Source organism: Cupressus sempervirens, chromosome 9 (assembly GCF_028749045.1).
Source record: "Cupressus sempervirens isolate cs-2001-9-10 chromosome 9, ASM2874904v1, whole genome shotgun sequence".
In the NCBI taxonomy this organism is placed as follows: domain Eukaryota; kingdom Viridiplantae; phylum Streptophyta; class Pinopsida; order Cupressales; family Cupressaceae; genus Cupressus; species Cupressus sempervirens.
Genome location: NC_143126.1, coordinates 176,908,836 through 176,923,709, shown reverse-complemented (window position 1 = coordinate 176,923,709; position 14,874 = coordinate 176,908,836).

Sequence of the window (14,874 nt, the reverse complement as noted above, 5' to 3'; positions counted from 1 at the left end):
AGCATTACCTAAGGATACTCATGAGTATCTAAGAGGTAAACTAGGGGTGATACCCCTATCAAAGGCTATCTAAGAAGCATGGGGAGTTCCCTACATTAAACAAATTGATTGACATATGTTATACATTGATGCAGTGGATCTTACTTTAGGAGCTTCCTAAAGTAATCAAAGTGTCAGAGTTACAAATCAGTCATAAGCTAGGTGACCAAGGGAGAAATTGGAAATGTTCATATCTACATATTGAGTTTATGAGTCTTTGTAATTGTTGTCAAAGAGGGAGAAATTAGATTGAGAAAGAAAAACAAATATGGATAAATCAAAGGGAGAAAGATAGAGAAATGAGGGAGAAATCCTAATCTACCTAATCCTATTGAGGGATAAATTTTGACTGTAGAGGGAGATGAAAGAAAACACAATGAAACATGGAATACCTAGTAAGAGGGAGTTAATGAAAAAAGAGATATAAGAAGTGATCCAAAGGGAGTCATAGGATGAGTTAATTGATTGTCTATTGATCAGAACAAAACTTTTGTAACCTATTTAGAACATGAAAGTTGCTAATAAAGGGAGAGATTTCAATACAAAGAATTATTTTCTTTTTGGTATTTTGTTGGTTATCCTAATTAAGTTTGGTTAGATTGGTTTTCCATCAATTACAAAGAGGGAGATTGTTGGAAAAAGATTGATACAGGTATGATAATGTTCTTTAATCATTGTTTTGTCACTAATGTCAAACATGCTACTTGTTGGTAAGGCAATTGCTTATATGATTTGAGTACTATTTGTTTGATTGATGAAGATAATTTGATCATAATAATAGAACATGGAGGAAAGGTTGAGTAATGATATGGAAAAGGAGTACAAGGATTAGTTAAGACAATGATATTATAGTGCTTTAATAATCTACTTAAGGTTGCAAAGGATGGTTACACTGATTAAGTTTAGAAGAACAAGTTTAACAAAGTATGTCTGCCAACCTTAACAATCTACATAGTAGGTACTGAGAAAAGTTGGTGTAAGCCAAGCAAAAAATTAGTTGGACCTGAGTAAAGTCAATTTTAGTGTAAGCCAAGAGAAATAGTGTAAGACAAGTTAATTTTAGTTGATACTGAGCACCAATACACTTTAGTTCATGCTGAGTGTTTTGACAGTGGATATCGAGCAATGTAGTTTGTGCTGAGCACCAGAAGCCAGTTAATGCCAAGTGTTAGCATTATGAAAAAGATCAAGAATTTGATGAATCTAAGCATACATGTTTGATTTCTTGGATTGTGTGAACCATGTGGAAGATAAGCTTGATGAGCTGGTGGCACATAATTCATGGTAAACCATTTTGAGGAGAATTCAAAGAGGATTGAAGGAGAAGTTTCTGGAAGGGAATAAAATGAAATGAGGGGTAGATTAATTGAATCCTACCTAATCTAACCTATCCCTAAAATGGATGATGGAGGATGGAAGGAAAAAGATCTTAATTCCCTATTATAGAGATGGTTGGTCATAATCAAAGGTTGTCATGTGTGAGAACCTAAGGAAGACAAGGAGACTAGGGCACTACTTCATTTAGTGACCTAAGAGAAGAAACTACATTGGAAAGAAAAGAAAAAAGGCATTAGGGTATGGATGCTTGAAGGGTGAACAAGCTATCAGAGCTAAAGTGTGTTAAAGCCAAGCATAATGGATGACTAAAACAAATATTTGTAATCTACAAATGGAGTTGTAAGTTGTTATAATATCAAGCATTAGTATTCCTTTCTAGTCATTGTACTAGTATAGGATAAATCCTTCGGATTAAGATTGACCTAACAGTCATTTGTAAATCCTTTAATCGGGTGACATTCCAAGTAAAAGATCTAAAGTCCTCTAACAAGGCTCACTCCTAATAGGAGAAATTGAAATCCTTTAACTAGGTCACATTTAACAATGTGCATTGTAACCTTTAATAGTGTTGGTGTTTCACAGGGCATCACTTTAGAAGAGTGAGAATGAGTAGCATGTTACTGGTGGCTTTTCCCAAATTGGGTTTCAACGTTAAATTATTGTGTTAGATGGGTTATTGAATCTATTATGTTTCATATTTACATTTCTACAAAGTTGATTTGATAGTTACCTACAAGGTTAAATTGATTGCATAATCTAATGGATGCATGCATGATAAAAAAAATTATCGACATGGGTTCACTATGCTATGAAATTTTTTAATTATACATCTGGACCTTGGATAATTGATTCACCCCCACTCTTAGTTATTCTAAAGAATTCCAACAGTGAAGTGTTTCCCATTTCCTTGTTGAAGATTCTTCTCTCGTAGTAATGCATTATTCACCTACAATAGTACATTTGAGAGTTGAATGAAAATTGTATTGTTACTAGTGAATTTGTCATCAATCAATTCAACTGGATAATATTTTAAAAGTGTGTTGCAAAGTTTAGAGTCAAGAATAATCAAATTGGTTTTTCTTTTTCAAATGTATAAATCTTCAAAAGTGGTTTGATGGTTTTCAAATTCCACAAGTTCAAAGTCTAGTTTAGATTTGTCAATTGACAAACTATGTTTTAACATATTTCTCACCATTGTGAGTGGTGAATTTCTAATGATCTTTGTACTAGTTACAAATTGATTTCATATAAATTTTAAAGGACTACCTTTTCTTGGGAAAATCTGAAGCTTTTGTTAGTAGTTCTTGGAGAAGAAGTTATAAGAGTTGATCTATAAGTTTAAGTGTTGTATGCATCTACTATTTTATGGAATTAAAATATTAGAAAGAAAATTAGAGCAATGATTTCCTTTTCCTCTTCAAGGAGAAGGTTTCTTGACATGGTTTTTTTTATGGTGTGAAGAAGTTGAGGTTTACACCCGTGTCAAATTAGTAGATTGAGTTGTAACATCAACACTTGAAGGTATTTTAGTTTTCATGAGTTCCCCTTTCATGAAATTTAAGTGATAAGAACGATTGCCTCAATTCAATGTTTTTTGCACTAAGTAAACAGGTAGTTAGAAATTTTTAGTTCAAGATGGATTCAAATTTTAAATCTAATCATTGTTTACCAAGTCATGAAAGTGTTATTGGAGAAATTGCTACGTTCAAAAAGCAACTCCATAGCCAGCTTATTATTTTCATAAGAAATATAGTAGGAAGTATACAAGGTCAAACTAATATTCAAGTTTACAAGAGGTTTAAGTTAGAAATTATGGAACCTCATGTTTCTTTGAGACCTTGGGAGTCTTCATGGCCTTTTGTTCTCCTAGATATTTTTATGCCAGATTTAGTTGATTGGCCAACACATTTAAGGGTAGAAAAGATCATGCATGTTGAAGATCTTTACAATAAGTTTGAGAGTGATTTGAGTAACAATGAATTCTGTATTGAATTCTTTTATAATAAAAGTGAATGTGCTAAAGATAATAGTGAATGTGATGAATCCATGTAGATGATGATAATGTGTCTTGTGATTATAAAGAGATGGATTCTAGATCTAGTGAATTAGATGATTTTAGTTAGAAAGGTGAAGATGGATATATAATTAAAAAATGAATCATGTGATAGTATCTATGAGAGCGAGGAAATTTCTAACAACAATATTAATAACTCTTCTTGTGATAAAAATGAGAGTGGTTACGATGAGCTATCTCGTCTTGAGGTATTGTACAAAGAAGAGGAAACATGTTGTGATAATGATTTTGATTTTTTAGATTATATTACTAATAACACTACTACTATTAGTTCATCAGATCATCTAGATTATGATCATAGCCAAGGAGAATAGATTGGTGATGAAGTCTTGTTGAATGTTGATGAAATTTTAGAACTATTGGCTCATGATCTTAAAAGATATGCAAATGTTTCTCAAGATGCTCATGCCTTCCCTTGTTATGTTTCTTCTTAAGATGAAGTCCTTTCCCTAAGCTTGTACGTTGAAAGGAGTACAAAATCAAAACATTCTTTGTCAAATTTTGGAGGTGTATATGGCAATAGTTCAAGTGCCAATACACATGATAACTTGTCTTATGTGGAGAATACTATTAGGGAGAAATTTGGTACTATTTTAGATTCTTTTAATGTTGATGATACTGAAATTGGTATTGATTGTTCATATGATGAAGAGGAAAGGGCTGGAAGTTATGACTCTAAGTCCAAGTTTTCCTTATGTGCTAATGAATCTTGTGATGATAAGTTTGATGAGTTCAAATTTCACTCTAGGTTTTAAAGCCAATCTCAGAGGCTTCTAGGTAGTTTATCGTAGTTTACGAAAAGTGTTAAAATGAGTTTTAAAGTTTTTAGCTAGTGATAAATTTTGAATCAAATCAATTTTATGAGATCATTGATCAGCTCAAGGGGTTAGGCGTTTGAGTTCAAAATTTTTTTTAGTCAGATCCACTTTGGGGCTTGACTTTCTCCTTTAGGTTGGTAAAGTGTTGTGTGATTCGAGATGATCAAAAGAGATTTGAATAAATTTTCTCACAAAGACATTATAGAATAAACAAAATATTTTATAAAGGTTCTTCACCATGTTTCTCATAGCATCCCTGCCAAGCTCAACAAAGGTATTATGCTAGGGGGATGCAAGATTGACTTCTATGAAGTGGGTGGAGAAGAATTGAACAAAGATGAATGCACATGAATCTTCTTGCTAGTCAAACAGAGTCAAGTGGACACTACTATTATTGGAATAAATGTGTTTCCTTGTGTATGAGAAGCTCCATTTTCAAAAAAACAAACATATGCCTTTGAGAAACATGTGGGTATATATGCTCTGAACTTTAAACAAATGGATTGTTTCAATGCTTCTCCATGATGTCTACCAAATCCATAGGTGACTACAAGATTGGTTTGTGGTCATTGTTAGAGTATAGTTATGAATACAATTGTTTCTCTACAAAGGTAGATAATATATCATTTTTGATATGGTGCAGGGAGATGTTGAACAAGGATAAAAATGACAAGTGGTTGAGCCCTTCTATAGTCACCTACCATGGTACTCTTCCTATTTAGTACTACTACTACTACTAACAGTGGTTGAAGGGAGCCGTGGCACCTTCGCTAGTCCCTCCAAACCTAGGTGGGAAATTTTTTTAGCCTGCATAATTTCTCTATTCCATTTGACCTTTTATGAAATAGATATACCTGAAATGGTAGATTTGGATTGATGTAGATAGTGTTATTGTAAGCTTGAAATATAGTTCTTCAGCTTGACCTATATATGTGTTAAAAAAAAGCATCACCATCAACATGCAAATCATGGAACAAGCTAGGTAAATTGTTGGATCTTTTATTTCAATTGCTTTGGATGCAGACTAAAGGCTAATGAATCATAGGATGGACATTTAGGCATAAGGAACTCAAGGAAAAGATGGGTGTGCAAGATGGGATCTAACATTAGAAGGCAGATTATCGATGATTGGATATATATATATATATATATATATATATATATATATATATATATATATATATATATATATATATATATATATATATATATATATATATGGCAAAGAGGCTCTATCAAGGTAGTAAGTTTTATTTTAATCAACAAGAGTGCACTGGAGTTCATTGAAAACAAGTATATTTGATATATCCCACATCAACTATGTGTAGAATTTTTTTATATATTGGAGCATACAATAAGAAAGTGCCTTAAAGACACACCCTTTTTGGGAGAGCGAGGCTTGTGTGGTGGGGCCAAGGGCTAGATGGGTAGATATAAGACTAATTTTGGCCAAAGTGACATGGCAACCAACTAGGTAACTTGGTGATAGGAGGGTGAATAGGCACATGTGACACATCACAAAAATGGAGGTGGGCCCAAAATTTATAACTTCACAGCCATATGGGCACAGTTAAGCTTGACCACATAGATGCACAGATCACAATTAGTTAACTACTTCGTGACATCTTTGGTTAAGTCTCACAGTTAATGAAAAAGGTGGAGATATGGAGAAATGGTTGTCTCCACATCATAGTGGTTAGTTGACAGCAAGGAATGAAGGTGGAGATGTGGAGATATGAGGTTATCTCCACTCCTCGATGGTTATAGGCCAATTAAAGGATAACATGCAGATGTGGAGATGGTAATTATCTCAACATCTTGGCAATTAGGATGTAGTTAGGAGTGAAAGTGGATAAGTAGAGATGACTTGACATGTAGCAAGGAGGCCTTAAAAAGGCAATGAGGTGGCAGATTTAGCCTATCAGGTGATGACACATGGCACATCAATCAACTAGGTTTGACCAATGAGGATTATTAAATGTAAATAAAAAGTTTGAAATATTAAAAACTATTAAAAGGTTCCTTCATAAGTTGAGCGCACATTCTTAGATTTGAAAATATTAAATAAACTTGCCCAAGATATAATATAAAGTTCATATTATGTGAAAAGTTAAATATTTTCAATATTAAAATGCTTTGTTCATGGCCAAGGGCCAAAATTTACAAATGATCACTAGAGGCCTTATTTTTGCCAAAATATTAAGTGTCATATATCAATAGAAAAGGGAGAAGATGAACTTTCCTTTTTTGTAGTCAGAATGTGTGTAGGTTCAACCGATCAGAAGTTATGGATGTATTTGTAAAATTAGGGGAATTCTCAATAGAACAAGTGTTTTTCATTATGGAGCATGTATTTTATTTGGAAAGGAAATAGAGAATTTTTTTGTCTCTCAATGAGGGAAACTATTCCTAGGTGTATTATTATGCCTCTAAAACTATTTGGCATGTGTTTTGAGAAGAATTTTAGTGACATTTGTGTCTTCTTGCAAATCAGTTGTGTTTTCCATTAGCTTTAAGATATTTTGATCATATTGTTGAGGCAAAATGATGAAATTTGATTTTCAATTGAGGGAAGAGTGGACAAATGACAAAACCATAGAAGATCTAGGATTACTTTTACTCATTTTATTCTCTTTTCTTATCATTCTTTAGGGTTGGTTCTATTGATGTTTTAAAACTACCAAGCAACAAAACACTTGATACTAGGATAATGAAGAACAAATTATTCTAAGGGTTAGCTATTTCCTATGCTCAACTAAGAATTCCTTAGTTCTTGACCCAACTTCAACAAAATCACAAGGATTTTCTACTCTTTAGGTTCTGCAAAACCAAGGTAGGTCCACCTAAGGGATAAAAGGTTTCAATACTAGATATTATATGTACACTTCATTCAATTATTGATATTATTTCATAATACTTATCCCATATAGTAGATATTTGGCCTTAATCCTTCTCAGATTTATAGATAAGTCTGGGTTATAACAACTAACCACAACACACAGAGATTAAATGCAAACAACTATTGACCGACTATAAAATTCTTCATACATGAAAATAAATTTGATTTGAATTTTTAAATTATGCTTCATGTAATTCTATGATTTCTTCATATGTAAATTGATTAAATGATCAGTGCCTTATTCATTGGCATTTAGAGTCTACCCAACAATTTTGACCTAATTAATTTCATTACAATCAATACTATTAGCAATTTACCCTAAACCTTATTCTTATGTATATCCATCTTACTGACTGGAAATCCTATCACCTCACTAAAACATTTACTTAATTCCTTGAATTAAAAGAAATAGTAAATTGATATAAAACCTATCTAAGTTGCACTAAATTGAGTAAGCCTTTCTCATACAATCTTGAGATAACTAGCTGATAACAATGGAGACAAGATTCAGAGAAAACATATATGGCTATAACTTTCCTTTGTATTAATTTTCATTGAAAATCACACAAAACTAATGTAAAAATAAGAATAATTTAGGACAAGGCAACATGATCCTTTAATGTATCCTCAGATTTGCAGAGAAAATACGTCACAAAATTAATATCAAGAATACTAGAGTGAATGCAAGCCTATCATAATACTAAAAGTTACATAAAACTCACACCATTTCTCTAGCCTTGGGATCTCATTTATATAGCATGAGATGCAACAAGCTTCAGGCTAAGAGAAGAATGAAAGCTAACCTTAAGACAAAATATTTTTCAAATAAAAGTCACTGTCATAATAAGCCAAAAATTTGTGAAACAAAATATCTTTATCATGAATCTTCTTTTTGTGGGGCCAATTTTGTTGCAGCTTCTTATTTTCATTGCTCTTCCAACTATGGGATATTTTGATCTTCATATGAGGTGTTAGGTTCTAATATTTAGAGATTCAATAGAACTCATTGATCTCCCTTCAAATCATCCTGAATTGACAAGTCAATAGTTACAATTGATTTTTTCACTTCCAAATCATCATTTTGACTAGCTACCTTAGTTTCTGCAATTGATTGATCTTCTTTTCTTTCCTCTGGTGCATTTATTATTTGTATGTCATCTAGCTCCACACCACTTTCATTGATTTCCTCAGAAATTAACTAATTTGATTGGGAAAGATCATCCATCCATTTTTTGAAAAGAGAGTCATCTGGCCAATTAAAATTCAATATTTCCTACTACTTCTTTAGAACATCTTCACTTAGTTTATTAATTTCATCAAACTCTCTTTTGAAAGAATGAAAGAATATCTAAATTTTAACAATTTCTTTAGTTGTTTTGGCAAACCATCCATGACCCTTTTCATTGATGACTTTATTCAATTTGATACACATTATTTCATCCAACTCCTTGGCCCACTCTTCCTTAGCTTTCCATTTATCCATGGCCTTGAGTGCATGAGGGAAAACTTCAAAAATTTCACTAAGATGCTTTGGAAAATAATTAAAAATCCTCCTCTACAATATAATTCTCTTTTTATCCAAATTAGAGAGGCCATTAGACATGTCAAAAGTCTTCTCTATTTTCTCAAAAGAAAGACCAATGACTAAACAACATAAAATTGTGACATCACTATCCCTACTATTCAATTTTTTGACAATTGGATTCAAGGTGTCCTCATTACCTTTTAACTCATTCCATATATCGAATATTTTTGACAATTTATCATAAAATACAACCTATTCTACCTTGTCAACTCGATACATAATGAAATCTCTAATTTATTTTCATATTGGACACCTAGCTCCACATGTAATGACCCAATTTTAGCCCTTTCTTCTTCAAGTTCTTCAGCTATGCATTCTTCTCCTACTTTTCTTTTTCCCAATTGCTTGTCCATTTGAGTAATATAAGCCTCCAACTAATGCATTTTGTTTCCACCTTCCTCATAGGCCTCTAACACCTTTTCAAATCTAGCATTTAACTCAAGGAACTTATTTTTATCCTTGGAAGAAACTACCACTCCAAAATCTGCCATCTCTTTAGTCATCTGAGCAACTTTATAAACATCCACCTCATTTTCCCTATAAACCATGAGAGTACCTATATGTTCACCATCTGTGACCTCCTGCATCTTAGTTTTGTCTTTTTTCTGGATAGAGCATATTACTACAGCTTGATGGTCATCACTATATTTCAACCCCTTATGAGCCTATAAGACTTCTTCTTTAGTTTTGAATTTAGTGTCCTTTGTTTTCCTCATAGTGAAAAAAATCATGGCATTTGCAATATCCCATTCAGGTAATATCAATACTCCTGAATCCTTTAGCAATTGTCTTCCCCATTCAAAGGTTATTTATGCAAATTCTTCAACAAAACTAGCCTTGACCTCCTCCTCAATCTCAAAGTCTTGGTTGCTAGGTTTCTCTATTTTAAGCCTTTTACATTTCTCTTCAAAATTGTTTATACTTCTCTTCCAAAAAAATTGAATGAATGCTCTAGAATTCACAAAGCTCTCATCATATATGAATTTCCTAGATGCATGTACCTATGACATCTATTTCTTTACCTCTAAAATCTCCTACAATGAGGGCTATTGTTGGCATAGGAAGTTTCTCAAGCACTCCTTCTTCTATATTTGCAGTGGTTATAATAATGTCCTCTTCTCCTCCCATTTGTTTCAATTGTTCTCTTAGAGACAATTCATTATCTATTTGGAGAGGAGTTTAGGTAGGACAATACTCTTCAACTTTAGAAGAAGATCTCTATTCCAATTTTTGTTTCTTGGGAGCAGGTGCAGTAGGTGGGCTTTCATAATGTTGTCTCTTCTAAGGAGGTACTTATTGTATACTCTTTTCCATTACATACCCAACTTTTCTTTGTAAAGTATACTAGCCTAGGTTTATAATTAATCTATTAGCAAACCTATTTTCTACCTCAGTGGCTTTGTTTGGATATGTTTGGGCCAAAATTTCCTTCTTCTCATAAAGTTTGCATGAGCCCAACAAAATTATTCATAAGCATATCTATCTTTGTACCCTAATATTTTCTATGAACAAGGGGATCATAATTTGGCTCAAAAACATTTATAAAATCTAGAACCTTGCTGTACACTTTCCATTTTTCCTTCCTAACCTCTTGTTCCTATAATGAAAACCTTTCCTAACTATATCTTTAGGAAAATATACAAGGTGTTTCTGGGCTTTAGCTTTTTTCTTTCTCTGCATAATTCATAAAATCCCTTTGGTTCTATAAAGTGAGAATGAGATTGAGCCATTTGAGATTTGTCTAGAAGCTTTTCCAAGTGCCTCCATCCCATTTTGAAAAAAGTAAAATTATGCACAATAGTAATTTGGGGAAATAAAGTGCCTTAGGATTTTACCAAGAAATCTCTTTCTTCCACTGATCCTATCTACTACAAGAGCTTTGCGATTCCCACATTCAAAGGCACTTGATAGGGTAACACATGTGCTTTTTCAAGAAAATCATAAAGTTTGAATACAATGGACTATACCCAACTAGTAAGATTCTAAGCTTGGAGGAAAAGTACCTATCAAATCTAACAAAGCTAGCATCAGTCACCTCCCATGTCATGTCCACACTCCACAACTAGATAGGAATCTTTTCTTCATCTCTCTCCAATTCCAATTCATTTCTTTAGAGAAAAAGGTGAATCCCTTATACAAACATATGTACATTAACATGGAGTACCAATAGTAAGCTTATTAAGTTTAGCTTTAGCAAAAACCATTAATCTATTGTGAATATCTTGTGCCAAAATAGTAGTAAAATTAAAAATATAACTCATACCATACTAAAAGGTTTGAGCAATGATGAAAAAAATAGAGCTTAGGATGTGATCTTGTTCATCCATTCCAAATATTTTGCAAATAGGAAAATATTTTCACAACAATGGCTCTGGAGTATTTGGTGTAAGCAAGTGTAATTGTCCTATCTTGAAAAGATGTTCTTGCAATGACCCATTCCTTAAATATACCTTCTGAGCCTCATACCTAACATGTAGATCTTTCATATATATTTTCTCATGCACTGCATGGTTAGGGTTTAACTTGAAAACTTCCCTAACCAATTTTGGTGAAACCCTAAAAGTATTATCACCAGAATGATTCTTCACTATCCTAGTTATTGGGTTGTACTTCTTTGACATTACTACAAGTAATTCATTATCTAAGAAAACCCTTGGGATAATTAACTTGCCAATGTCAAATTCCCATACATTATTCAAAGGAGTGTCAAGTTTTTATAGAACAAATCTAAACCTTGATAGATGTCTCAACATCTCTTATCAAGTTTTTCCTATCATAAAAACCCTCACTGATCAATAACCTAGGGTTCTTTGGTATGAATTCTTTTACCCTAGAAAATTCATTAATGGATTGTGACATTTTTTCTAAAATATCATCATGCACAACCCTTTCTAGGTAATCCACATTCCTTGAGAAATCCCTTCATGGAGGCATATTGAACAATTATCTTACTATGAATGTATTTTCTTAGTTAACCAGAAATTCAGACATTTACCCAGTTTTCTTGTTTATTTCTTTGAAAAATTGTTAGCAGAAACTTGAAACCCTCAAAAAATGCACCTTTAGCTTTGGATATCTTCACTCTGTGGTAATTCTTCAAATTTAGTGTTCAATAATGAAAAATTAGAAACATTATTGCAAATTGGGCTTACACAAAACAACATTGATCAAAATTTAATGTCCCAATAGTCATATTTCATGTCGCACTAAAGACATTAAAATCTAGCCATTGATCTTAATAAATTAGATATCTTAGCTTTAAAACCAAATGACTACGTTACCCTTTTGTGAAACTGGCCACACATCAAAAAGTTTCTTCCCTGCATTCCATAAAGTTTGAACAATTGCAAATTGTGGGAAAGCATTGATTGTAGATCTCCAAACAATCGACAATCAATAAAAAATTAGTCGTTACTGTACTTTCATTTAATATTTCAGGCCCACTGATCATTCAACCTCCAACTCATTATACATGCAATACTTCTTGGAAAATGAGCATAAAGCATTTGACATACATTCCATCTTAGCATTAATTGGAAACTTTTAGAATGACTAACCCCACCTGGCCACATCTCAAAAAGTTGCTTCCTTGCTTTCCATAAAACTCGAGCATCTCCATAAAGTAGGAAAGCACGCACTGTTGATCTTCACAAGAATAATGGTTCCACAAGATTTACTTTATTTAAAACCAATCAACAATAGTATCCAATGAAATAAAGCTAATATGGCAAGTTTTTTGACACTTTTTGGACTATTTTGACATTGTTCCAACTTTGTGGCCCACAAGAGAAGTGACCTTAGCAATTCCATGTGTCAACAAGGTGCTTTCCTATATTCATTAAAACTTGTTTAGATTAATATTGCATTAAAGTGCTCACGATTGATCCTCTGATGATCGATAGTGCAACAAATCCTTTTTAAATTTAGCCCAATTACCAAATTCATCCAATGAAATAGCTCCAAATTTTTTTTGTGTCCTGATAGTAGTCTAAAAACTCTAAGATGTTTAGACAAGTTTATCCTTTTGCGGCCCATAAAGGAAATGACATTACCCATGCTACATGTCACATAGGTGCTTCCTCGCATTCCATAAAGTTTGAGCATTTTCATAAAGTAAGAAAGTGCCTCCCGTTGATCTTCTCATGATTAATGATCATGCAGGTTACTCTATCAAATGGTATTTATAAAGGGCTAGCTAGGACCCATGAGGATAGGTTTCACATTTTCGCTTTCCTGCTTTCTCTAAAGCTCAAGCACTTTCAAATTACAAAAAATTTCCTACCATTGATCTTATTTTGATGAATAGTTTGAAAAGATAGACCACACCAAGGTTAAAGCTTTTTCAAAGGAACACTAGCAAGTCAATTTGAGGTTAAAACCATAGTTATAGTAAAGGCTAAGGTAAAATATTTTAGGGAAAGCATTTTCAAAAGATATACACAAAAAAATTTGATAAAAGATTTTCTAAGGGAAAAATTTCCTATGTATTTTCAAATAAACCAATATAACTTTATTTATTTTAAACCTAGTGCACATGAAATTAAGGGTTTCATGAAATTTGAGGTTTTTATCCAAGGAAAACATGTTTAGAAAAAAAATGATCCCTAGATTTAAAAAATATACTAGGTATTCACTATAAAATACAAAACAAAATTTCTCGATGTGAAAAACTAGGCGAATAGGTTCTAGGTTTTGGACAAAGTTCCATTACTTTCACACTACCTAGGTTGATGGTTGGTTGGTTCTGGACTATTAAGTAGAGCACTAGCTGTGTATTTCTCATCCTCAACATTTCTCTCTTGTATGAAAAACATAAATGGAGTTTTAGAGAAGGTTATAGTCTATTTAGTTGTTTCATGAGTTATTTGTATATATCCTCATGTATTTGTTTCAAGGAAATAAATAAATAGTAGAAAAAGGTTCTTAGTTTCATTCTAATTCTTGTCTCCTATCTGTGGTATTTGTAATATCTTGTGCTTTATGAACAAAGAGCTTAAACTCAGTTACAACTCCTTAAAGTTGTATGTCTTAATGTATTTTGTTGTTGATTCAAAGAATCAAGTAAATGCTTGATATATTTGATAGGGTTGCAAATTTCATGGAAGGATATTTGATGAGTATGAGGTTCAATCTGAACAATGTTGTCTGATTCACAAAGTGATAGGATAGATATGGAGTCTTGAGATATGAGATATATCACTAATATCCAAGGATGTATGTTTGTAATTTTTTTAATGCCCAATAGATAAGGCATTGATCATTTGAATGGATCAACCATGTTTCTTATTGTTGCACATGCAGGTTGTGTTGATTCAAATCTTATATCAGTTATCTTTTCCCTTTCATGTTGTAGGAGCTAAAAAGATTTTCCATCCCTTAAATTATCAAATTCATAGGTCATGTTATTGGCTATTTCATGTCTTTGTTATTTGCATAAGCATAGAAGATTTAGGAATTTTCATCTACTAATTATAGATTCAGAGTTATGGTTTAGCAACTGGTCACATAATGGATTCTATAGGTTCACTGATGTAGGAGCATCCTAGGTGCAAGGGAAATCTTGCATCACCCAAATAATATTTTATTTTTAGTCTTTTCTATTTTAATAAGGACGAGTAGACATGGTGGTTACTATATATGGGAACTTACTATTTTTAGTAAGTTTGTCATATGAGCTTAGAATGTTCTCATTTTCTATAGGAAGGTTCATTTTAGAGTTGTAAGCCTACCATAAAAATCTCATTTCTCAAGCATTAGTATTAGAGAAATTATTGTAGATTTTCGGTGGAAAAATTGGTAGAAACTCTTCAGGCTCACCATTGGAGGCCTTATAGTGCCCAAATTGTTAGATTGTGGTGACTGATCAGGAAAGTACTGTACATACTTCATAAATTTTTTTTTTGGGCAGTAGCCGACATGGTAACCTACATATTATGGCCGACATATGGCCAACATGTTATAACCCTAAAGTGGTTTAATACTTGTATAAAAGGGCTTAGGGTTGGGTATTTTTCATAATGTTGTGATACGAAATTGGTTCTTGCAGCGATATTGAGCTGTAAGGGATTACGGATTGTAATCAGGTTCTAATCACTGGATTGTAATAAGATCGAACTTGCTG